Source organism: Giraffa tippelskirchi, chromosome 2, assembly GCF_054371585.1.
Source record: "Giraffa tippelskirchi isolate mGirTip1 chromosome 2, T2T-mGirTip1v1.2.pri, whole genome shotgun sequence".
NCBI lineage: Eukaryota > Metazoa > Chordata > Mammalia > Artiodactyla > Giraffidae > Giraffa > Giraffa tippelskirchi.
Window position 1 is genome coordinate 149739478 of NC_137276.1, and position 25745 is coordinate 149765222.

The 25745-nt window shown below is 37.3% G+C and overlaps 1 protein-coding gene and 1 pseudogene across 8 annotated transcripts in view; one reads left to right on the forward strand and one right to left on the reverse strand.

Moving 5' to 3' along the window:
* Positions 1–25745, forward strand: part of LOC145538674 (uncharacterized) — a 736734-nt gene that overhangs the window by 183058 nt on the left and 527931 nt on the right. For 4 of the 8 annotated variants that reach the window (XR_014077163.1, XR_014077167.1, XR_014077165.1 and 1 more), the window contains exons 4-5: positions 16964–17036; positions 17654–18332. The exons of the other annotated variants lie outside the window; for them this stretch is intronic. The gene's annotated coding sequence lies outside the window, so the exon portion shown is untranslated. Of the gene's footprint in view, positions 1–16963; positions 17037–17653; positions 18333–25745 lie in introns of those variants that run through there. 8 annotated transcript variants of the gene reach the window in all.
* Positions 21628–22963, reverse strand: LOC145539600 (elongation factor 1-alpha 2 pseudogene; annotated as a pseudogene).

A 25745-nucleotide genomic window follows, 5' to 3' on the forward strand; every position in this document is an offset into this window, starting at 1 on the left:
TAACCATATTAGTCTTTGATAAATTTCTACTTTTTTGTCACAATAGATACTGGAAACTCTCATACATTTCTTGCTCCACTTAGAATCAGCCATTTTTCCTAGTATCCCTGGTTCCTTTTTTTTGGAAATGGTATTTAGACATAATAATATAGTAATTAGAGAAAAACATAATGTGTTTATGCTAATATTATAATTTAAATGGAAAACTATGGATTTTTGCTGAATTTTTATATTTTATGCTTGTATTTTTTCTCTTCCACTAAAATCTTGCTCTTCGCAATATTAGAATAATCACTTATTTGCTTTATGCTACAATAAACCTATAATAGCTACACTAATAATGACACCAATATTAGTGCTAACAGTAAGACTAATGAATATATAATCTCTGAGGCTTTTTGTCCTTATAATATATTCCATGAGAGATTTATAATCAATATTCTCTTTTGAAGTTATTTGAGGTATTTCTCTATGTAGTTATGCCACCAACTTGATGTACAGTTCAGTTTGTTTTAATTTATTTTAATTCTTAAGAAATGTTCTTTTCTGTTTTGATTTTTAATTATGTAAAACATTGACATGAGTCCAAATTCAACCTATGTAAAAAGATACAGTAAACAACATCCCTGCCCCCTCCACATTTCCTCTTTTCTTCCCCATAGAAACCAGTTTTTATCAGTATTTGGTTTAGCCCTATATTATTTCTTCTTAAAAATATAAGGAAAATTATATTCACAGTAGTATTTCCCTTTCCCTTTCTTAAAAAAAAGGGAGAACATACCACAAATATTACTCTACACTTTGCTTTTCAAAAAACTTAGTATATCTTGGAGACCAATCTTTATTAGTATGTAGAGATCCTGCTTATTCCTTTTTATAGTTGCATGGTACTCTAGTGTGTAGTAATGCCATGGTATATTCAGCCAGTCCCTTGTTCACAGGCAGTTTGTCTCTATCCAGTCTTTTTCTATCACAAATAGTGCCGTGATAAACACCTTTGTACATAGAAATTTTATGTTTTGCTTGTTTATATCTTTGGTATAGATTCTAAAAGGTATATCTTACATAAATCTCAAAGGTTAAAGGCACAGGGAAATTACCCTCTGTATGTAATTGTACATTTTGCATTCCTATCAGTAACATATAAGAGTGCTTGTTTTTCCTAGACTCACCGATAGAATATGTTCTCAATCTTGATTTCAGGACAGACCACTTATAAGGGAGAAAATTATTGTAGACTCCCTGTGTTGACTTAAATGATTTATGTTACTACTTAAATATGAGAAAACATAAAACTATATATAATATAAATTTTTACGCTTATTTGTTGTTGTTGTTCAGTAGCTCAGTCCCCCATGTATTTGCCACAAAGTGATGGGACCGGATGCCATGATCTTTGTTTTTTGAATGTTGAGTTTTTAGCCAGCTTTTTTACTCTCCTCTTTCACCTTCATCAAGAGGCTCTTTAGTTCCTCTTCACTTTCTGCCATTAGGGTGGTATCATCTGCACACCTGAGATGATTAATATTTCTCCTGGCAATCTTGATTCCAGATTGAACTTCATCCAGCCTGGCACTTCACATGATGTACTCTGCATATAAATTAAATAAGCAAGGTGACAATATTCAGCCTTGATGTATTCCTTTTCCACTTTTGAACCAGTGCGTTGTTCCATGTCCAGTTCTAACTGTTGCTTCTTGACTTGCATGTAGGTTTCTCAGGAGGTAGGTAAGGTGATATAGTATCCCCATATCTTTAAGAATTTTCCACAGTTTGTTGTGATCCACATAATCAAAGGCTTTAGCGTAGTCAGTGAAGCAGAAGTAGATGTTTTTCTGGAATTCTCTAGCTTTTTCTATGATCCAGTGGATGTTGGCAGTTTGATCTCTGGTTCTTCTGCCTTTTCTAAGCCATCTTGTTCATCTGAAAGTTCTTGGTTCCCATACTGTGAAGCCTAGCTTGGAGGATAGTTTTTATAAAACTGTAAAAGCAAATGCCCTTATTAATTATAAATAAACTACAAACCCAACACAATTTGTATTAACAAAATCAGTTTAATATAGTTAATGATTTTTCTGAAATGAACATTTTTATGCATGAAATGGCCGCTTAAGAGTGTGGGTATGATACTGCCTGTTGCAACACTCAGCTTCTTTTACGTTACATATGAATGTGCTATTGTGTGCCAGATATATTGATCAAGACCCTTTTGGTTAAAGGGACAGAAACTCAGTTAAAACTAACCTAAGCAAGATAATAACAAAAAATAACTTTGGGAAATATAATGGACCACATACACATAATGTGAAATGTTGAAACCAGTATGTAACAAATGGGTAGACCCAGGGGTTTTAGTTCTTTTATTTAAGTTCTGTCTCTACTTCTACCCTTAGTTTCTTCCGTGAGAACTTCATTCTCAGACTCTCTCTCTCCGTCCATATCATAGCGAAGTTGGCCCATTGGCAGCTCCAAGCCAAAGTCATCTTTACAGATCAAGACTGTCCTGGAAAAAAGACCCTCCAGTTCCTTCCCAGTATCCGTAACCACCAACCAAAAAGGACTTTAATTGGCTTGTTTAGATCACATGCTCCTCTTTGAACCAATCACTGAATCTTTTGATCAGTCAGCTCAGATCTTATGTCTAACTCCAAGGAAAGAGGATGGTAGCTCTCTTGACTTTTAGTCTTACCAAAACTTCCAAAAGGAAGACTTGCAAGACAGAAAAAATCTTACAGCTACCCACACCATTGTGGAAAAATTCAATTTCCCCACTACTTTTCTCTATACAACCTATTGAAAAATCTTAGTCTGGACACTGATTACCATTATGTGACTTGTTCTTCACAAGACATGGTACAAATTCCTCATTTACACATTGGATCTTCCCTTAATCTTTCTTTCAGTCAGACTGTAATACTGCAATAGAGTTACTTGAAAGAAACATGGTCACTGAAATGACATTACAGTTCTCAGTTCTAACAGGTCATTCAGAAGATACTCAGGTGATGTTAATTTGAACTGTCATAACAATGATAACTCAAGATTAAAATATTTGAGAAAACACCCAGGAACCTGTCCCTCCTCTTAAATCTATCTAGATGCCATTGAGGACGATTTAAAACATGACTGAGGTTTCCCAGCTGGTGCTAGTGGTAAAGAATCTGCCTGTCAATGCAGGAGACACAAGAGATGTGGGTTCAGTTGCTGGATTGGGAGAGCCTCTGGAGTAGGAAATGGCAACCACTGCAGTATTCTTGCCTAGGAAATCCCATGGAGAGAGAAGCCTGGCGGGCTACAGTGCATAGGGCTACAAAGAATCATACATGACTGAGCACAAGCTAAAGCATTAATAAACATGCAATAATTGATTTCATTAATATAGTTTTCTAATGATCTGAGTGCTTTTAAATCTGCTAATAAATTGAGTATCAAATTTGGTATCCAACCTGAAATTTATAAAAGCAAATATTACCAGAAATATAGAATGAAAACAAATGTAAATCTAAGTCTATATGTCAAGTTCAGAACTTAATGTCCACAAGAGCTCCAGCTTAATTTGGTTTACTTAAATCCATTTTTCTGAACTCTCTCCTCCGTACGGTAGGAAATCCAAGTCTCTCTGAATAGCTTTTTTGATTCTTGGGACTGTCAGGTTTCTCTTTTCTGTATCTTACCTCAGTCTCCCCTCACCTATAATGTGAATTAATTAGGGGTGGAGTTTAAAGGTTAGAGAAATTCACTGTACTGCTTAGGAAGTTCAGTCCTAGGAACTGAGAAAAATCTTTGAGATACTCTTAACTATTTAAAAGTATATAGACAAAACTTACATGGGCATTTAGAAAAAAACTGTCTTAAGAAAACTCTTTTTTTAAAGATAGGTGTAACCACTTCAGTCGTGTCCGACTCATTGTGACCCCATGAACTGTAGCCCACCAGGCTCCTTTGTCCACGAGATTCTCTTGGCAAGAACACTGGAGTGAGTTGCCATGCCCTCCTCCAGGGGACCTTCCTGACCCAGGGATCAAACCCTTGTCTCTTATGTCTGTTACATTGGCAGGCGGATTCTTTACTACTAGTACCACCTGGGAAGCCTGCTTCAGGATATGAGGGACAGCAATAAAATGAAGGTTAATGGTTTTGCTTAGCTTCAGAGATTGTATTACAGCACTGAGAATATCTAGCTAATTTAGCAAGGACTTCCCATACACCTGATCACCTCTATTGGCCAAAGTTTTCTCATATATAGAATGATAGGTGGGCTATATCACCTCAACAAATCCTTGGTATCTTTATTTTAGTTTATAAGACATGGTCTTTAGTGCTGAAGGAATGAAACCGTGGATTAATATAGAGGTTAAAGTAAGATACCAGAGAAAATTTGTTTCCCTATGAATTTTTACCTTTAAGCAAAGATACCTTTCCTCCCATAAGGACAAATATGGTAAAATGGAGAATCAACTTTGTGGTTGGCATGAAGCTATCAGGCCTTTGTTTTGAAGTTTCAAATCTTCTCTAATGCTAGAAGGAGTTCTTATAGAAATAGAGGTATAGTTACAAAAAATGAACTAGAACCAGTCCTTACAGAAGTTTGTTTATTAAAAATCCCATATAGATGCATTAAAAAGGAATTCTGATGATAGTTTTTATATTTTGAAAAAAAAATTTAACAGAAGAAATTGCCACCAATAGCCTACAGTCCATACTGAAATTATTGTGGAAAAACTGAAGTGACTGAACTCAAGAATAGAGATACTGCTTTGCAGATGTGTCCCATGGTGAAAAGAGTAAGACACCAAATCCTGGGTGAGGTTGACTTTATAAAAGATCCATTTTCATGTAAAAGCTTGCACCTTCTTAATGAGCCAGAATTTTTGTGGGTGAGTTATGTTAATGACAATGAGACTTAGGTGTGCAAAACCTTCTCTGTGTCATTGAGAGATAGGATCCCTTAGTATGTAAAGTGTGTTGAAATCAAAGGTAACTTGCATAAGATCCATATTGGTTGCTTAATGCATAGTATGGCTGACATCTAGTGCATGCTAAAAAGCAACCTGAAAACCCCAAACATAACATGGTTTTGTGCATTAATGCTGCTGAGGAAAGTGCTAGCTATTAAATATTTTCAAAGTATTAAATATCTGATATTCAGTCTTAAGCAAGATTTTTAAAATCACTTACCATCATGTTGCAGTTGATATGTAAATTTTTAAAGTGATATTTCAAAAGGAAGCAAAATAATGCACTTAAACTGTTTAAAAATGTTTCCATTTTAAAATAGTTTGCATCATGTAAGAGTTAATTCCAACTCTCTACCAGTAAAATAATTATTTCATCAAGTGGAATTGAATCTTCATCTCTCAATTTGCACAAAAAAAGAAAATTCAAAAGTGGAATCAGAAATTAAATTGAAGTGTAAGCGATGTGTTTTTAGTAAAATAATAACATATGGGTGATGTTTTCAAAGCTTGGTTTTTATTTTATTTTAAAATGTTTCATGTATAGCTTCAACAGGGTTTTCCAGCAGGTGTCACTGTAGGCAAAGATAAAATGACAGATACATAGTTTATGCAGCTTGCTGCTGGTGGTTCCTTGAGAAAAGAGCAGGTTATGTTCAGACTTCTCAATTATTATATTGTATTTTGTTGTTTTGTTAATATCAGTCTCCTAGTATTATTTTCTGTTTCTGTTGATGCATTCACGAGTTAGAAATACTACTCAGCTGAGTGAACAGAAGCAGCACAGTTTACACTCTGAAATGATGACATGACAAAGAGCTCCCATTTTCAGGGGTGGAACTGTTATAATTTTGTAGGAGAGAATCTTGAATCTTGAAAAGTCAAATCAAAGACTAATATTTTAATTCTGATGTCTCTTGGGGATCTTCCCTAACAGTATAATTAATTTCTAATTTTTGTGGTTACTGTATAAGATGGTTACAAAACTAAAGTTTCATCAGGAAGGAAAAGCTTTCAAATTATTCAGCAAAAGCGTTAGTCTGGGATAAGTATGAGAAAGGGAAGAGTAGTAGTAATATTATTGGTTCCTTGAAATTATGCTGCAATAGGTGAGTTAGATTTGAATTCATTTTATTCAGCCTGCAAAGAATATCTCACTAGGCCCCAGAACAGCCATTTCTGAGTATATTCTCAAAAGGAAATCCAGAAAACCCATTATTTCTGCCCCCCCCCCCTTTTTAGTATGCACAGCACAGGGAAAGGGAAGCAGGGTGTTAAGGTACTGATGGGAGGAATTTTTCAGGAGTTATTTTTGCTGATTTCAAAGTTTTTCTGTTTCCTGGTGGCTAAGAGTATCTCTGCATAGCTTTTGTAGCTTCTAAACCAGGGTTTACACTGCATCTGTAGACTAGATTTGGCTGTTGACAATTTGACATGTGCATATAGAGTTTAAAAAGAAATGCACAACAGAAAGTGGTTCAGCATTCTCTTCTGATCCCATTCTCAATGAAAAAGGTCTGCATGATGGGAAAAATTACATATTACACAGTTCATTCTTAGGAGGACAAAGTTATATTACATGTTTCCAGGCAGGTAAGTAAAAATATTACTTTATTCATATTACAATCAACTCACAAACTCAGGGAAAATTGCTGGTTTCTCTGACTAGAGTTCTTGAGCCCAAAATAGGATCTACATCTCCTGACTCACTTCTTTCCTCTAGAACATGTTGCCTAAAATAGGAAGTCTTGTTTTTTGTTTTTGCATCTGAAAACACATTTTCTTTTTAATAATATTGCTAGGGTTGATTAAGGCCGATTCTTTACCTGGACGGTGCTAAGTATGTCAAACATGTTCTCTCAGTAAATTTCTCCTTCCTCCTCTTTTCTCCTCCCTCCTCTAGGATGTGGGGTATGGTGTCCTCCTATGACATTGATACAGGAACAGATTCAGAGCACTTAACATGTTCAGGATCCTGTAGTCAGAAAGAATGGAGAAGGGGCCTGGATTTGGGTCTTTTCAAGTCCCAAAGCCTGTTGTTCTTTTTTTAAAAATTAATTTATTTTTAATTGGAAGATAATTGCTTTACAGTTTTGTGTTGGTTTCTGCCATACATCAACATGAATCAGCCATAGGTACACATATGTTCCCTCCTTCTTAAACCTCACTCCCACCTCCCACCCCAACCCACCCCTCTAGGTTGTCACAGAGCACCAGATTGAGCTCCCTGTGTTATACAGCAACTTTCCATTAGTTATCTATTTTACATATGGTAATGTTTATATTTCAATGCTGCTCTCTCTATTCGTCCCACCCTCTCCTGTCCCCACTGTGTTCATAAGCCTGTTCGCAAATCCTTTGTTCTTAACCTCTACACAAAGTGGACTGTTATGTAGGAGAATAACAAAACTCTCATTGGCAAGCCACACAAAAAAGAAAAACATCCCCTTTCCTGCATTTTGTAGGCTTTTAAATTAAAGCCAGCTTCAGCCTGTCTACAGCATTTGGGTACAATCTTGTGGGGTGACTGGCTATTGTTCAGGGTGATGATCCCAGGATCCCTAGTGCTGTTTCCCTGATTTTGCTTATTAAGCAGAACCATATATTTATATGTTTAAGGCAAGATTCTTAACAAAATCAAAAGCTCTTCTGGAAAAAGAGAAATCTCAGGAGCTACAAACTCTGAGTATTATAATCTCATAGCATATTACATTTAGGGTTAGGTTTAGGGAAGGGCTAGGGTTCTTAAAAGGACTAAGAACTACCTTAAAGTTCAGTTTGCGACATGTTAGAATGGTTCCATTTGAGGCTTTGGAGTTATTTAGACTGTAACTTATATAACTGTAACATGATTAAGAGTTTACAGTGGATTTGAAGTCAGAGAATCCTGGAATGAAAGTGTGACTAAACTTCCTAACCTCAGTTTTCTCATCTCTAAGATGGGATAATAGCAAATACCAGCAAAAATGTATCCAGTGGTTAGTATGTGTGAGGCACTGTACTAAGTGCTTTAAGGCTATCTCACTGTATCTTTCCATAACCCAGTAGGACAGGTACTGTTATTTTATCCCCATTTTACAGAGGAAAGAACTGAGGCTGAGTGGTTAAGTCCCTCACCTGAGACAGAGAGCTAGTAAGTAGTAGAATTGGGATTTCAACAAAGCTTTTGATTCTTAATGGCTCTTAACTACCATAGGAAAATGCCTTCTTACATAGTTATTATGAATATTAAGAGAAAAATTTAAATGAGGTAATGTACAGGAGGCCTTTTCTGTAGGCATATAGTAGAAAGACAATTTTTTGGTCTGTTTTTGAAACTACAGAGGAGTTTGATAAACTTAACCCTAAGAATACAAGAGAAACTAAGAATCTGTCTTAGGGAAATAATCTATTTTAAGGAATCACTGATTATTTGGTTCTCATTTTCCTAGTAATTCATTAGTTAATGCTTATAGTAGAAATTATACTCAAGTACTCGTGTACACACAGAGTTTTTAGTTAAAAATAGAATATACAAGAACATACAATATGTTAGAAATCATAAAAGTTAATTTAAAAGTTTAGATATCAATTTGCTTTTAAAAATATAACTGTCTACAATATCAAAGGTATGCTCACATAGAAAACTTGCAAATTAGAGGAATTACGTATAGAGAGGAAATCATGATCCTAGCAAACAGAAATAAGTACAGTTAACATTGTGTTCTTTTTTAAAAAAATATATTCTTTTACTTAATCCACTTGACTTTATAGTCTTTTAAAATATGCTATTTCTTTATATTAAAATTTGTTATAGGTTTATATTTTTAAAAAACATTTGAAGCCTCTTTGATCCTTAACATTAAGACATGACGCACTTGGCAATGGAGAATTCACTGATCAAAATGATTTCTTTTTGGTTCAACAAGGTGTTTTTTTTCTTTCAGTATTTGAAAACAGTCTTCCAGCTGTCTCTCCCACAGTGTATTAGACATGTCAGGAGGTTCTTGCAGCACCACTGAAGAGAAATGCTGAGGATTGGAGCAGACTGGAAGCTGGGTGGACTGAGGGAGGTGGTGTGCTGGGCAGAGTGTGGGAGTTCCATCATAGGGGTCTAGCAGGGTGGAGGTAGGGGGCTGATGGTATCATGACAGGCTGCTGGAGGGAAAGAAATATGAAGCAACAAAGCTACATGCGAGTAATAGTCTGGTCAGGCTGCTATAAGAGAATACCATAGGCAGGGTGGCTTGTAAACACAAGGAATCTATTTCTCATGATTCTGGAGGCTGGGAAGTAAAAGATCAAAGTGCTGGCAGATTTGATTTCTGGGGAGGCCGTGCTTCCTGGTTCATAGACAGTCACCTTCTTATTGTGTCCTCATATGGCAGAAGGTGGCAGAGAGCTCTCTGCGGTCACTTTGAAAGGCACTCTTATCATTCATAAGGGCTCCACCCTTAGGACCTCTTCTCCCCACAGAGGCCCTACTTCTTAATACTGTCACACTGAGGGTTAGGATTTTTAACAAATGAATTTTGGGAGAACACAGACATTCAGTCTACCCAATACTCTATTATGGCTTATATGAGAAGAGAATCTAAAAAAGAGTGGGTATATGTATAACTGAGTAGCTTTGTTATACACGTGAAGGTAACACAACATTGGAAATCAACTATACTCCAATTAAAAAAACATTCAGTCTGTACCTAGTAGTTCTGCTTTGAAACAGGAAGATACAATGAGCTTAAACTCAATAGAAGAGTAAGAGGACAAAGTGATGTTTTCTCTCTGATAACTATTAGGAGAGCTTTAAAGACTATAGGTGTCAAGACTCTCCAAGAACTTGAAACACTTGATCAGAAACAACAGAAAGATATGGATGTGACTGGTTCTGTGGTTATTTGATGCTGGAATCCAAAGTACGAGATATTTAAGGCTTTTACCTCAAAGTAAAATGGGAAACAGCAATTAGAGTAAAACGGTTTAATAATTGTTGAAGTTTAATGTAAAAAGTACTAAATTTAAATTTCTTTCAATTTTGTCCTAAGTTACATATTGTAGTCACCTTCTGCTTTTTGTGACTTCTGATCACCATTTCACTTGGCAGACAAAATGATTTACTTCTTTACTTGTGAAAAAGTAAATCGGGTCCCATCACCTGCCTGCTTACAAGTTTGCCTAAATGGCTTCCTGAATGTGACTGGTAGGGCTCTTCACTCATTATTCCCAGTCCAGGGGCCTTTTTAATCTCTGTGGAGCACTCTGACTCCAAGCCTGCCCCTGCTCCCGCATTTACTTGGTGGATGTCAGTTCTCAATTTGGTGTCCCTGCATCCCAGACAAATACAGACCTAAGTCCTAAAGAGAATAGAAGCATAGCATTCATTGGAAAAAAGAACAGGTTGTTCTTTGAGAATTATTTATGAAAATTCAAGTACACGTATATAGGTGTACACAAACTCACAGACACACACCTGATATCATTTCCAGGAGCCCTGGGTACCCATTTCCTCATCTTGTCTGTGAAATAAAGTAGACCTCTGACACTTGAGAGGCATTCTCTTGGCTCTAAACATACTGCCCAATATGTAGCCACCTTTAATAACATTTTATTAAATAAATGAATGAATGAATAAATAATTATACCTAGAGATCTTCAGGAATCCATATTTGGGAATGATAATAGCAACCTTTCCCTGTCAAATCAATCAAAATATAGCTAGTTGAAATAACCTGTTCAGATGGGAGCAAATGGTAAATGTCAAATTGTGAAGCTCTATCATGATGACCTTTATTCCCCAACTTAGACCTTTAACCCTTTCATGCTATGAGATCATCCAAGGCCACCTCTGAGTACCTTATGGTAGAGAAAAATATTCATTTGTTTAAAATTATGAGTAAATTCAGAATAAATTTTATGATTTCACACATTCTCATGTAATGGATAAAAAATATAAAACTGCCATCATGATATGTTCTGAGAAATTTTTAGAGTTGAGAAAAAGCTCCTAATGCTTGGAAAGGTAGGGAAATCATCCTGTAAAATATTATCTTGGGGAAGTACGTTATTACAGGGAGGGCTAGACCGAATGAATGATAGTTAATGTTTTCTCAGTGTTCTGGTGCTTTACATGTATTAAATCATTAATTCTCACAGCAACCCCATAATTGAGCCCTGTTATTATTATTAAGATCTGTATTTTAGAGGTGAGAAAAGGTGCACAGAAAGACCAAGACTTAAGTTCTTTGCATTGTAATTGGTAGAGCCAGGATTCAAAGCCAGCCAATCTGATTTTAAGGTTCACATTTTAAACCACTTCTTACTATGCTTCCAAAATATGTTTTGTTCTTCTTTTGTACTATTTTTGTTAGATCACATCAAGCTAAAAGTTGAACAAAAGTATGTAAGGAAGATGGTTACACACCCAAAAAACCCAGTGGTATCAAACTATTAATATACATGTTAAGGAATTTTACTTGTATTTAAAAACTTTAGTTTTGGCATTCTTTATACATAATGATAAAATATATGTATATATTTCTTCTCATTTCTAGCCTCATAATAATTATGTGATTTCCTTCACTTAAGGTAGAATAAACTGTTAATAAATTGAGTGGTTGGCGCTTAAAGACTGTTAAAAACCACTTCAAATAACATGACAATCTCATCTTTACAGTAATACCAGGGTGTTAATTAGATGAACTACCCAAATACAGAGATTATAGTTAAAATCGCTTTGAGTGGGTGGTGGTAATGATGCACTGCCTGTTTTACAACATCCTCTATGCCATGCACTTCAACTCCCATTTTTTAAAATAAAAATTTCCAGCACTACATAAAAGTTCCTTTTTCTAAGCACGAGATTTCTCTGAAAAAATAAAGGTCTTACTAATTAAATAGCTCTATAAACAAAGCATCTGTTTCAGTGTGGAAATATGTAGGCACAAAATACTCAAGGCAGGAAATTACTTCTACTGTAGGTGCAGAAGAGGAAAATGTCATTCCCATTGAACCTTTTGGTGATGCTAGTTTTGGAAAACTTTCAAGTACCCGGATAGCCGAATTAAAACAAAATTATTTTTAAAAAGTCACTTTTACTTTCAGTAGTGGCCACCTTTGTATACTTTTGAGCACAGTAAAGATCTCTCCAGTCTTAATGTCACCACTCATCTCCAGAGAAGGACCCATGATCTTTTTTACCATGGTCTTTGATTGTTTCCACATTCCCGGTAGCAGCGTCTCTCATCAGGATTGAGTCTTGAGCAGTCATAACACTTCCATTTAATTCTGTAGCCAAACAGCATTTGTTCCATAAACAATTCTTAAGTATTGTCAATGTCCCAGATCTTGAGCAACGATAGGGGAATACCTTCATGAGTAAGAAATGGGCCTTGAACTGACCTGAAGAAAGAGTCTGTCTAAGAGTGGCAGAAAGAGCATTTCAATCAGAATGAAAGGACTTAAAGACTAAGAGTGGGGCTGAGGAATTGGTCAGGCTTGAATTTGAGGTCTGTGCTGTGCAGTCTGAATAAGAATCACTGGGAGGATTTATGATAAATGTATATGATTCCCAGGCCCAGTGCCAAGCACAGATACTTTCATAGAGATTCTTTCAGGTGGTTCAGGTCACCCCCTGACCACCCTTTCTAAAGTTACCTCTTACCCCAGCCAGGATCTTTATTTAGTTACATAATGATTACCAACCTCCACCCCCCATCCCCAACACATACACTGGAATGTAAGCTCCATGAGGGCAAGGATTTGTCTTGTTCATTGCTGTATCTCCAGCACCTGAATAGTGCCTGGCACATAGTAGGTGCTTAATCAAGATTACCAATATTACTAATGGTATAAAGCATGGAAGTACATGGTGATTCATAGACATTGTATTGCTGTAGATCAGGGCTCATTTACGGGGTAGAGGAGATGAAGCTAAAGGCACACTCAGTGTTTTTACTGAAAGCTACTAAAGGGTCTGGATTTTATCTGGCAGGTGTTAGTAGATATTTGAAAAAGAATCAAAGTTCACCTTGTTTGTAGTCATTGGGAGCAGAAAGTCGTCAGCTGATTCTTGGTGTGATTTAAGAAATGCCAAAGCCTCACTTACCCTGCCTTTGAGAAAATTCTCCCACTTTTTCTTCTGAAGGCACTGAAGTCCTATGTGTTTGGAAGGAGTCACACAGACTTTCTGTTCCAGCCAAACACTGTTCACCTCCGTAAAGAAAGTAGAATGTTTATTACTTAGATAAGCAGATTTCTGTGTTGTTTCTTATTGGTTCAAACAGAATTGCAACTGAACTTGCTTTTAATTTTGTGAGGGAGGAATGTAGTCTGCCCAGACGGTTGTAGAGCCACTGGTTCTCCATTATGTTTCTTCTGTGTGCGCCACTGCCTTCCCCTCATGTTTGTCCACCCGTCTTCCCTACTTTGGCTTCTGGTGAAGCTGCTGCTCACAAACTCATCGGGCACAGTGAATGGTTCAGGGATGTGCACCTAACCCAAGCAGGGCAAGGTAGAGTCACCCCCAGGGTAGATACAGATGCCTAAAGGATTACTTGATGTTTGAAATTAAATGTCACTCATTAAATGAATGGGTCGAATAGGTCATATTTATGTCTTGTCAAGTGGGATTGCCATATAACAGTTCACAAAATAGGAACTTCCCAGTTTTATGATATATAATATCTTCCTAAAAACCTGCAGTATTATAGAATAGACTAAACATGAGCTATTTAGTTACTTGTTAGATGGTGTTACATAACAAATAGGATGGCGATGGCATCAATATAGTACAGGATATTTATTTGGCAACACCAAATGAATAGAACCAAGACGTGACATCTTACCTGTCAAGTTTATTTCAACTGGATTTATGCTTAGTGTTCCCAAAGGCTGCTAAAAGTTTTATGATTATATTAAAAAGATAAAATATTAATTTTGTCCGAAATTGTGACTCAAGATGCTTTGACAACATGTATATTTAACCTTTACAAGTATTTTTGTGGACTTCACTGTGAACCCTAGCACTTTAACAACATGTACTTTACAACATATATTCCACAAGCATTTTATGCCATGCTTTTCTCTGCTCTTAGCTGCTATAGTACACATCAGGCTCAAAGAGGTTCTTTTTCTCTCCTTGGGCTGAATGGTCCATTTTTCCTATGGTGTAGTAAGCATCATTTACACACGTATTGTAGACGTATAGACCTCACTGCCTTGCCAAAGGCTCTGTGCCAAGTGCTGTATCTATAAAGATGATTAAGACACCTTGTCTGCCCTCAAGAAGTTCACAGTCCAATGACCAGGTTTATTGTCTATCTGGAACTTCAAAGTTCAAGGGCTGAACAAAGAGATTGGAATGAGGCAAGAGGTAAAGATGGAATGGCAAGCACAGAATGGATAGTAAAAAATTCTGTTATCTCCTCATTCCCAAATTTGGCCTTTTATTCTGGAAGCTGTGTCTTCTCTTTGAAAAGAAGGAAATAAGGAAATGACAGGATTAGATTTGAATGTTAGCAAAAGCACTTTGGTGGGAGTGAAGAGCAGATTAAAAGGGATCTGTTATGAGTTGAACTGTGTCCTCTTTCAAAAAAGATAGTTGATTTTCTAACTCCTAACCCCTCAGATTGAAACCTTGTTTGGAAATAGAGGGTCACTGCCGATGTAATTAGTTATGATGAAAACATACTGCAGTCAAGTGGTTCCCTAATCCAGTATGATTGGTGTTCTTATAACAAAGGGAAATTTGGACACAGAAACAGATGTGTACAGAGGGAAGATGATGTGAAGAGATGCAGGGAGAAGATGGCCATCTCCAAGTCAAGGAAAGAGGCCTGGAACAGATAGTTCCCTCATAGCCCTCAGGAAGAACCGACTCTGCGATTACAGTAATTTTGGACATTAGCTCTCCAGAACTGAGACAATCAATTTCTGTTGTTTAAGGGAGCCAACTTGTGGTAGTTTTTTTTATGAAACAAATAACTGAATATTATAGACCAGTTAAGAGGATCAATGAGGGCCTAAACTAAGGTGGGCCAGGGTGAAGAGAGAGGATTTGAAAACTATTTAGGAAGGAGAATTGACAGACCGTGGTGACCAACTGGATACGTGGAGTTAACAAAGTGATTAAAATGAACCTAGATTTTAGTCCTGGCTCTCTTCCTCCTCACCTGTTTGAATCTGAACAAGCCATTCATCCTCTTTATGCTTCAGTTTCTTATCTGTAGAGTGAGTCATGATAGTTGTTACCTCACTGGGTTGTTTTGACAGTCAAGAGAGTGCAGGTTAAAATTTATTACGGTAATATGGTAAATACTTAATATGATAATCTCGGTAAATATAGTAAATACTCAATAAGTGTTTTTTTTTTCTTAATATGTGGGTTGTATGAAGGGGATTGCTGCTAAGTCGCGTCAGTCGTGTCCGACTCTGTGCGACCCCATAGACGGCAGCCCACCAGGCTCCCCCGTCCCTGGGATTCTCCAGGCAAGAGTACTGGAGTGGGGTGCCATTTCCTTCTCCAGGGCATGAAAGTGAAAAGTGAAAGTGGAGTCGCTCAGTCGTGTCCGACTCAGTGACCCCATGGACTGCAGCCCGCCAGGCTCCTCCGTTCATGGGATTTTCCAGGCAAGAGTACTGGAGTGGTGTGCCATTGCCTTCTCTGAAGGGGATTGAGAATGACTCAAATTTCTGATTTGGCCATCAGACAGGGCCATGCTATTATCCAGGGAGAAGAAAAAGAGAAAAATGGATTTGGGAGGCAAGGTAGTAAATTCAGTTTTAAAATTTAAAACATACAAGCAAATTATTTGTCATTAAAAATATACTGCCTTACCTTTTATGCTGACTTTCATAGAGTTCAAGTTTATATTTTTAACTTAACAAAAGTTCATGTTGTCAATTGGAGATAATCTCACAAGGAAATTGAGATGAGCACCATTGAGTTTTTAGGTTGCTAGAGAGAGAGGATTGTAAAATCATATTTGTTTAAAATTCCTTAAAAAATCTGTATTGATTCAAATGGCTATTACAGTGGTGAATTGAAATATTGACTTGTCAGTTCAACCAATAATTAGCTCTTAATTAACCTTCAGTTGTCACTTATGACCACCCTCTCTTTTGGATAATGATCTTAGATGTGGCGATCTATACCAGAGAAATTGAGTCATCTGATGGAGGTTGTCCTTGGCTAAGTTTTAGTTCTAAGTTTGCCAGATAAAATACAGGAGACCCACTTAAATTTGAATCTCAGATAAACAATGAATACTTTTTAATCTTCAATATGCTTCCCAACAAATTGCACAGGACATATTTATACTAAAAAAAGTATTTGTCATTTATAATGTGTCACTTAAATCCACATTAAGTGATATCCTGCATTTTTATGTATTAAATCTGGCAACCCTATCTTAATTGTCTTGATGGAATGTACTTCTGTAGAAATATTTTTAAAAAGTGAGTTTGTAATCATCCTGACTTGAGACAGTGTGCTTATATCTTGGTATACACTATTTCTCAAGAGAATTTCTTGAGCTCAGGGATTTGCAATTAATGATTTAATGGTGAAAATATAAGCAACTACAACGGGAATAAACACTGCCAAAGAGAACGCAGTATTTAACAATGTATAGAGGTCGAAAGGATCAACCACATATACAGTTTCTTAGAGTGATATTTTTTGTAAGACTTTATTTAAAAGATTAATTTCTATGAGCAGCTATTTTGTTTTCTGTCTACTAATGAGTAGATTAAAATATAATGACTGCCTGCTTGTCTCATGAAGATGACAGACCCTCCACGTTATGCTTATCTTTGTATGATGTATTTCATATATAGCTTATATGATTATACCCTAAGAAATAAAATCATAAGCTACTTTAAAAATTATTAGACTCATAGTGACATTTTAGATAGAGGATGAAATGTGGTTAAATGCCATGTGATTTCATTTTAGGCTTTGATTTTATCCATGAGGCCCCTTTTTGCTTTCTTTCATCTCATCTATTCCTATACCTTTTTAATATGACTAGAAGCATCATGGGATCATTCTGCCTCTGTCTTGAACATTCATAGCCAAAACATTTGACACAAGTGGGAAAACTGGTAAGTTATTCTTCTAAATCTAAGCATGTGATTTGGTTTGCTGCAGAAATTGTAGTGGTTAGTTTGTGTTTGTTCACTTAAAATTAATCAGATCTTTTGCTACAGTCATGCTACTTTGACTTTTTAGAATGATTTATCTTCTTACTTTCTGTAACTTACTATAATGCTTGTGAAGTAATCATGAAGAGATGAAAATTACACTTCTCACTTTCCCAAGTGTTTGCTTAAGTATTTTAAATGAATGCTAGTTATTAACAATGCCCAAGAGAAATTCAGAACACAAATACTTTGAGATTAACTCCTAAGGAGAACAAAAATAATATCAAGCAGTTCCCAGATCACAATTTTTCTGAGAAATTGATTTATAAAATTCTAACTTATGTTTGAAAAAAAGGCAATACAGGGATCGTGCTCATCAATTTTTTCATTAGCCCAGACCGGTCTTGCCACTTCTGGAGGCATTCTGGTAGAAATGTTTCTTTTCCTTCATCAAATAGGCACCTCTTTTTCTCTTCATTTTTTGTTCTTTATTTCTAAGGGACTATGGGGAGAAAGAGAGGGATACATTCATTACAAGAACCATAATACTCTACCCTGTAAACATTTGTTACTTCTAGGTTTGGGATAAAAGCAATGCAGCAAAGGAAGTTTACAGAACTACACCATACACAGGGAGCTTTCGAAGCTTTTAGGAGGAGTACCTAAGCAATGCCATGATTGAAGGAAGACTGCTGAGAGGAAATGACTTCTAAATTGAGAAAGAAAGGATGAGTAGAAGTGGATAGTGAAGAGAATATTCCAGGTTGAGGGAAAAGTACATAAAGAGACCCAAGAGCTGATAGAGATCTGCTAATTAGTTAGAGAATTGAAATTAGTTTAATTTGCCAACTAGAGTTCTAGGCCAGATTAAGAAAGTGTCATAAATCATAAAAAAGAGAATTTTATCCTGAAGATTTTGCTGAAGAATCAATGGAAAGTTTAATGTTGTGGAGGACATAGTAAGATTTATACTGTTTCAAAGATGTAGAGAATGGACCTGAGGATAAAATGAAAGTTGGGAGAGCTAGTATGATGCTTTTCCAGTAATCCAGGTGAGGTGGTGGTGACCTGACCAGAAAATTGGCTGCAGGAAAGAGAACACTGAATAACTCCAAGAAATATTTAAATGGCAGAGTTGACTGAACTTGATTGTAGGGTCATGGAGAATGAAATGAGGGAGGTCGGAGGATGATTTCCAGATGTCTGGATTGGGAAATTAGTTGGATAAGCTGTGATATAATAAAAAGTAGAGGAACAGATGTGTACATGCAAGAGTTAAGGGCGAGATAAAAATGAGTTAAATTTTAAGCATATTTTGAACACTTGTGGATACTGAATTATTCAGTCAATACATATTAATGAAATACCAACTACATGCCAGATAGTGTGAATGAAGGTCTTAGAGGTAGAGCCAACAGTGATATATTTTAAAGATTATAATCTAGTTGAAGAGATATATAGTATGTAAGTAATAAAAATAATAAATACATACAATAAATATGATCCCTGCATGTCGTGGAGGAAAATACATTTATGAGTTGATTTGTTTCTACTTAAAAGTATGATCAGAGACATCAAGTAGATACAGTACTGCCTGGCAATAGCTTGTCAATCTCTGATCCACCTTCTCTTTCCTCAGAGTACCAGCAGCCCCTTTTCTCTTCTCACTTTCAACACAATTCACAAAAGAGAATATATTCATCTTTCTGTTATGAAAATCTATCAGCCAAATTTGTAGATTTATAAGCACATACTCTTTCTTCCCATTTATGCACAAAGATAAGGTGTCTTTATCCTTCCTGAGGTCAAATTATCTCCTTGTACACAGAAGCCAGTCTTCTCTTTTCTACTCAAGGTCATCATGTAATAATCCCACCTTAAAAGTAAAACATCTTCTCTGACTTCATGTGTTCCTCTACCCCCTACCTTATTTCTGTGCCCCTCTTTATAGCAAAACGCTCTACAAGAGTTGTTGATTCTTTAATATCAGCTTCATTGAAGTATACTTGCCATGTAAAACTGTAAGATATTTAAAGTGTGCATTCTGGTGATTTGATATGCATATACATAGTGAAAGAATTTTCAGTGGCTCAGATCATGAACTCCTTATTGCAAAATTCAGACTTAAATTGAAGAAAGTGGGGAAAACCACTAGACCACTCAGGTATGACCTAAATCAAATCCCTTATGATTATACAGTGGAAGTGACAAATAGATTTAAGGGACTAGATCTGATAGACTGCCTGATGAACTATGGATGGATGTTCGTGACATTGTACAGGAGACAGGAATCAAGACCATTCCCAAGAAAAAGAAATGCAAAAAAAGCAAAATGGCTGTCTGAGAAGGCCTTACAAATACTGTGAAAAGAAAAGTGAAAAGCAAAGGGGAAAAGGAAAGATATACCCATTTGAATGCAGAATTCCAAAGAATAGCAAGGAGAGATAAGAAAGCCTTCCTCAACAATCAGTGCAAAGAAACAGAGGGAAACAATAGAATGGGAAAGACTAGAGATCTCTTCAAGAAAATTAGAGATAACAAGGGAATATTTCATGCAAAGATGGGCTCAGTAAAGGACAGAAATGGTATGGATCTAACAGAAGCAGAAGATGTTAAGAAGACATGGCAAGAATACACAGAAGAACTGTACAAAAAAGATCTTCACGACCCAGATAATCACGATGGTGTGATCACTCACCTAGAGCCAGACATCCTGGAATGTGAAGTCAAGTGGGCCTTAGGAAGCATCACCACGAAAAAAGCTAGTGAAGGTGATGGAATTCCAGTTGAGCTATTTCAAATCCTGAAAGATGATGCTGAGACAGTGCTGCACTCAATATGCCATCAAATTTGGAAAACTCAGCAGTGGCCACAGGACTGGAAAAGGTCAGTTTTCGTTCCAATCCCAAAGAAAGGCAATGCCAAAGAATGTTCAAACTACCGCACAGTTGTACTCATCTCACATGCTAGTAAAGTAATGCTCAAAATTCTCCAAGCCAGGCTTCAGCAATACATGAACCATGAACTTCCAGATGTTCAAGCTGGTTTTAGAAAAGGCAGAGGAACCAGAGATCAAATTGCCAACATCCGATGGATCATTGAAAAAGCAAGAGAGTTCCAGAAAAATATCTATTTCTGCTTTATTGACTATGCCAAAGCCTTTGACTGTGTGGATCACAACAAACTGTGGAAAATTCTGAAAGAGATGAGAATACCAGACCACCTGACCTGCCTCTTGAGAAACCTGTATGCAGATCAGGAAGCATACAGTTAGATCTGGACATGGAACAACAGCTTGGTTCCAAATAGGAAAAGGAAGACGTCAAGGCTGTATATTGTCACCCTGCTTATTTAACTTATATGCAGAGTACATAATGAGAAACACTGGGCTGGATGAAGCACAAGCTGAAATCAAGATTGCCGGGAGAAATATCAACAACTTCAGATATGCAGATGACACCACCCTTATGGCAGAAAGTGAAGAAGACCTAAAGAGCCTCTTGATGAAAGTGAAAGAGGAGAGTGAAAAGGTTGCTTAAAGCTCAACATTCAGAAAACTAAGATCATGGCATCTGATCCCATCACTTCATGGCAGATAGATGGGGAAACAGTGGAAACAGTGTCAGACTTTATTTTGGGGGGCTCCAAAATCACTGCAGATGGTGATTGCAGCCATGAAATTAAAGGATGCTTACTCCCTGGAAGGAAAGTTATGACCAACCTAGACAGCATATTGAAAAGCAGAGACATTCCTTTGTCAACAAAGGTCCGTCTAGTCAAGACTATGGTTTTTCCAGTGGTCATTTATGGATGTGAGAGTTGGACTATAAAGAAAGCTGAGCACCGAAGGATTGATGCTTTTGATCTATGGTGTTGGAGAAGACTCTTGAGAGTCCCTTGGATTGCAAGGAGATCCAACCAGTCCATCCCAAAGGAAATCAGTCCTGAATATTAATATGAAGGACTGATGTTGAAGCTGAAACTCCAATATGTTGGCCACCTGATGTGAAGAACTGACTCATTTGAAAAGACCCTGATGCTGGGAAAGATTGAGGGCAGGAGGAGAAGGGGACAACAGAGGATGAGATGGTTGGATGGCATCACCAACTCAGTGGACACGCATTTGAGTAAACTCCTGGAGTTGGTGATGGACAGGGAGGCCTGGCGTGCTGCAGTCCTTGGGGTCACAAAGAGTCGAACATGACTGACTGACTAAACTGAACTGAACTGAATTAATTAACATGTCTATCTCCTAACATACTTATCTTTTATCTGGGGAAGGTAGTGAGAGCATTTAAGTTCTGCTTTCTTAGCAAATTTAAATGGTATATAATATTTAAAGCAGAATTTATGACAAAATAGTCAAGATCATTCAAGAGGGCAAGCATTTTCTCTTCAATTAATGGTGCTGAGAAAACTGGACAGCCACGTGCAAAGAAGTGGTCTATTTTTTTGACAACTAATTAATTTTTAGTAATCTTACTCAGTGAATGCATAGAATATTGAATAATTTTTGTAGTGAGATTGCTTAGGAAACTTCAGGGGGCATACTTCATTTCTTTCTGGCCTTTACTGCTGACTTGGTGACCTTGCCTGCCGAGGATGACTTTTTATCCACTGCCGAGGATGACTCCAGTGGCCACTGTTTGTCTCATGTCCCACACATACAATGGCCTAGAGGTGGGTACTCAGAGAACATCTCCACACATATGCCCTTGCTGGGGACTATCTGCACATCTGCACAATGGCCTGACTTCAGGGTCTTGGGGTTGTCATCCAGTTTCTTGCCTGAGCATCAGTCAATCTTTTCCCTCAGCTCAGCAAACTTGCAGAAGATGTGGGCTGTAGTACAGTCCAGTGTTGGGAAATAGTTGGTGTTGATCTTCCAACTATTGTGTCAAGACAATCACTTGTGTCATAAAGCTATCAGACTCCATCTGGTGGGGGAGGGGTCATTCCAGCCATATTTCCATGATGAATGTCCTTCACAGATAAATTCTTCACACTGAAGCCCACCTGTCATCTGGAAGGGCCTCAGGCAGGGTCTCCTAGTGCATCTACACAGCCTTGACCTCTGCAGTAAGGTTGGTGGGGCAAAGGTGACCTCCATCCCAAGTTTCAGGAAGTTAGTCTCCAGAAAGTCCACAGACACATGGCCAATATTTCCAATCATGTGCATATCTTGCAGAGGCAGCCTCAGGAGAGTGGTTTGGAGAAAGGAGTCCAGAGCTTCCAGGAGAGTCATCCCTATGGCATTTCCCTCCTTCCTGTTGACCTTCCAGCTCTTGAACATGGGCATGTAGATGCTGGACTATGCTAGCCTGAGGTGGGCATGAAGGCCATGGCAGTCGAATTATAGCTGATCTTCTTGATGTAGGCTCTCACATCCTTGGTGATCTTGTGGAAGCGTGCAGCACTGTGGGTGGGCTTGGTGGAGTCTGTCTTGTTGACAGCCATGATGAGTGGCTTCACACCCAGTGTGTAGGCTAGTAGTGTGTTCTCTGCAGATCTGCCTATTCGAGAGGCCTACCTCAGCTGTGCCCATGCTGCTGGCCACAATGACCATAGCACAGTCACCTTGGATGAGCCAGTGATCATGTTCTTGATAAAGTACTGGTGGCCTGGGGCATCAATGATGGTGATGTAGTATTTGGTTGTCTCAGACTTCCATAGGGAGATTTCATGGTGAAGCCACACTTTCTTTCTGCCTTCATTTTGTTCAGCACCCAGGCATACTTGAAAAGGCCTTTGCCCATCTCTGCTGCTGCCTTCTCAAACCTGTCATGGTTCTCTTATCAATACCCCCAACACTTGCAAGTGAGCTATCCAGTGGTGGTAGACTTGCCAGAGTCTGCATTGTTGATGATGATAATATTGATATGGGTCTTCTTTTTTTACCCATAATGGTGGGTTCTTTAGAGTCACTGATCCAGATATTACCAAGAGCTGCACAGGCTATAAAGCAGGAGCTGTGTGGTATTGATGCTTCTGTTTCCTACCTCCCATTCTGTTTGTAAGCCATGCAAAGGAGTATTTTTCTCCATCACTCCACTGTAGTCTCCTTTCCCGAGGTCACCAACACCTTCCATCTTACCAAACCAATGTTCAGTTCTGACTTTATTTTACTTTCTCTCTTAGCTATTATCAACATCTCTCCCCTCCTTGAAACTCTTAGATTTCCAGATACCACAGTTTCCTAAATTTCCATCTATTGTCCTCAGTCTCCTTTGCCAACTCTTTCTTTTGGCTTTCTCTTTTATAATTCTAAATATGAATTTCCTCTTGGTAATTTCACCTATTCATGTGGCTTTATATACCACATATATCCTGATGATTTCTAAATTTATAGCTCCAACTTTTTTGAACTGCAGTCATATATTCACGGAGAAGGCCATGGCACCCCACTCCAGTACTCTTGCCTGGAAAATCCTGTGGACGGAGGAGCCTGGTAGGCTACAGTCCATGGGGTCACTAAGAGTCGGACATGACTGAGCGACTTCACTTTCACTTTTCCCTTTCATGCAGTGGAGAAGGAAATGGCAACCCACTCCAGTATTCTTGCCTGGAGAATCCCAGGGATGGCGGAGCCTGGTGGGCTGCCATCTATGGGGTCGCACAGAGTCGGACACGACTGAAGCGACTTAGCAGCAGCAGCAGCAGCATATATTCAATTGCTTATTTAATCCCTTGAGATATGGCAACAGAATTCTTGATCCTACATGTCCTACGCTTGCTACACCTACACCACCAAGCTTGTTCTTCTACATCTTCTTCATTATTAAATGGCTTCTCATTTCAACCAGATGTAGGGTTAAAATACCTAGATTGTGTGCATTATCATTCTCTTTCATTTATGCTCCCCATATTCAGAAGGTTCTGTTGACTCAATCTTTGGAATATATGCCAAGTGTTATTAAATTTTTACTAAATTTACTACCCAGCATCAACCACCATTGTAGGTTAATTCTGTGTAACCCACTGTTTTTCCCATGTTCCCATTTCTGGACCCTCTCATAATTATTTCTCCACACAATAATTAGGGTAATCCAATAGTTTCTCATTATATTTGGAACAAAATTCAGACTACTTGCCATGACCTATAAGGCCATTCATGACCAGCCGCACCTACCTCTTCATTTTGAAACTTTCTCCCCTTTGCCCTTTATAAGCCAGTGTAGAGAAGTGAAATTATTTGTATCTTAGAAGCTGAATTAATAATATTTGTTAATGGATTAGATATAAGTGATGAGGAAAGAAGTGTATTAAGGACAACTCAAAGGTTTTGTTTGAGCAACCAGGTGGGTGGCAGTTTTCAAAACTGGCCATCAAATGAATGGAGTGATGCTGTGAAAGAGCATCTTTCTTCTGAAAGAAAAAAGGAGAAGCAGACTTTTTATTGGTTTGCATTTTTTCATGGAAGAGGGTGAAATAAGTTTATTTAGGACAAAAATATGGTAGCTTTGATTCCTTGTGAATGGGATCTATAGGTAGTTAATTAATTGAAAAATCTGTTTAAGAACAGATTCATTAAAAATAGTACTAACATAACAGAAATCTTTTATTTTGGCTAAGAACATATGAGTATTTTCATTCACCAGTTTTTTTTATGTAGGTTCAAGATATGTTCTTTGATATGGGTCTATTAATTAAATTTCTTCTTTTACATAAACCACATCCCTAATATATTGTATAATATTTCTAGTTTTGATTTACATAAAAGCTAGAGTTAAAGCTTAAATTCACATCTGAAGAAGTCGCAAGGCAAAAAATTTCCAGATTTTTATAATTTTCTCCAGTCTTTTACACTTTTGTCCCCCAAAAACAATTTAATAGAAATTACTTGTTAGTTACTTGTTCTTACTTTAAAGCATCTGATGTATATTTAGACCACATCATTTTGTTTTCTCACTTATATTTCATCAGATATATAGTAACACTAATTAAAATTACAAACTCACAATAGCAAGTACCAGTGAAATGAAAAAGTTTGGAAACAAATTTAACCAATTCTTGATAAGCCTAAATGTAACTGAAGATGCAGTTACATTTGGATTTTCTAGAGAGCAATTTACTAGTTGTGACTATTAACTATGCCTTAGGTTTCAATTATAGTATATGGAGATTACTTAAGAGAATTTCTACTGTGTATATATACTGGATTTCACATACATAAAATATATTTTATGTACATACAGTATAAATATTGAAGGCCCTACCTTTCAGGAAAAAATTCTCACAACAGTTTCCCACCCCCTCACAGTAGTATGGGGTGGGGATGTACAAGACTGGAGAACATGATAGCAGTTATCAATCTGAGCAGGATTTTGCTAACTGCAGAGTGGTGTCTTTAAAGAGAAAATAGAAATAAAGCAACTAAAATGGCTTTTGTTGAACTTCAAAGTCAACATTTTAGTGCCCCCAAAATGTGCACTTGGACATAATGACTATGTTTGGCAAAAAGGAGAATTTTCTGGGGTTGAGAGCACCAGATGGTAAAGACAGCCCTGTCAAGCTTGAGAGCAGGGCTGTGTTCCTGTTTGGGAGGTCCTGGTGTATGTATCAACAGAACATCCTTAAATGTCAGTGTTCACCAACACAAATGAAGTAGATAATGACTGTTAGTCAATGACTTGTGTTAGATAAATTAAAGCCTTAACTATTATCTTTCGA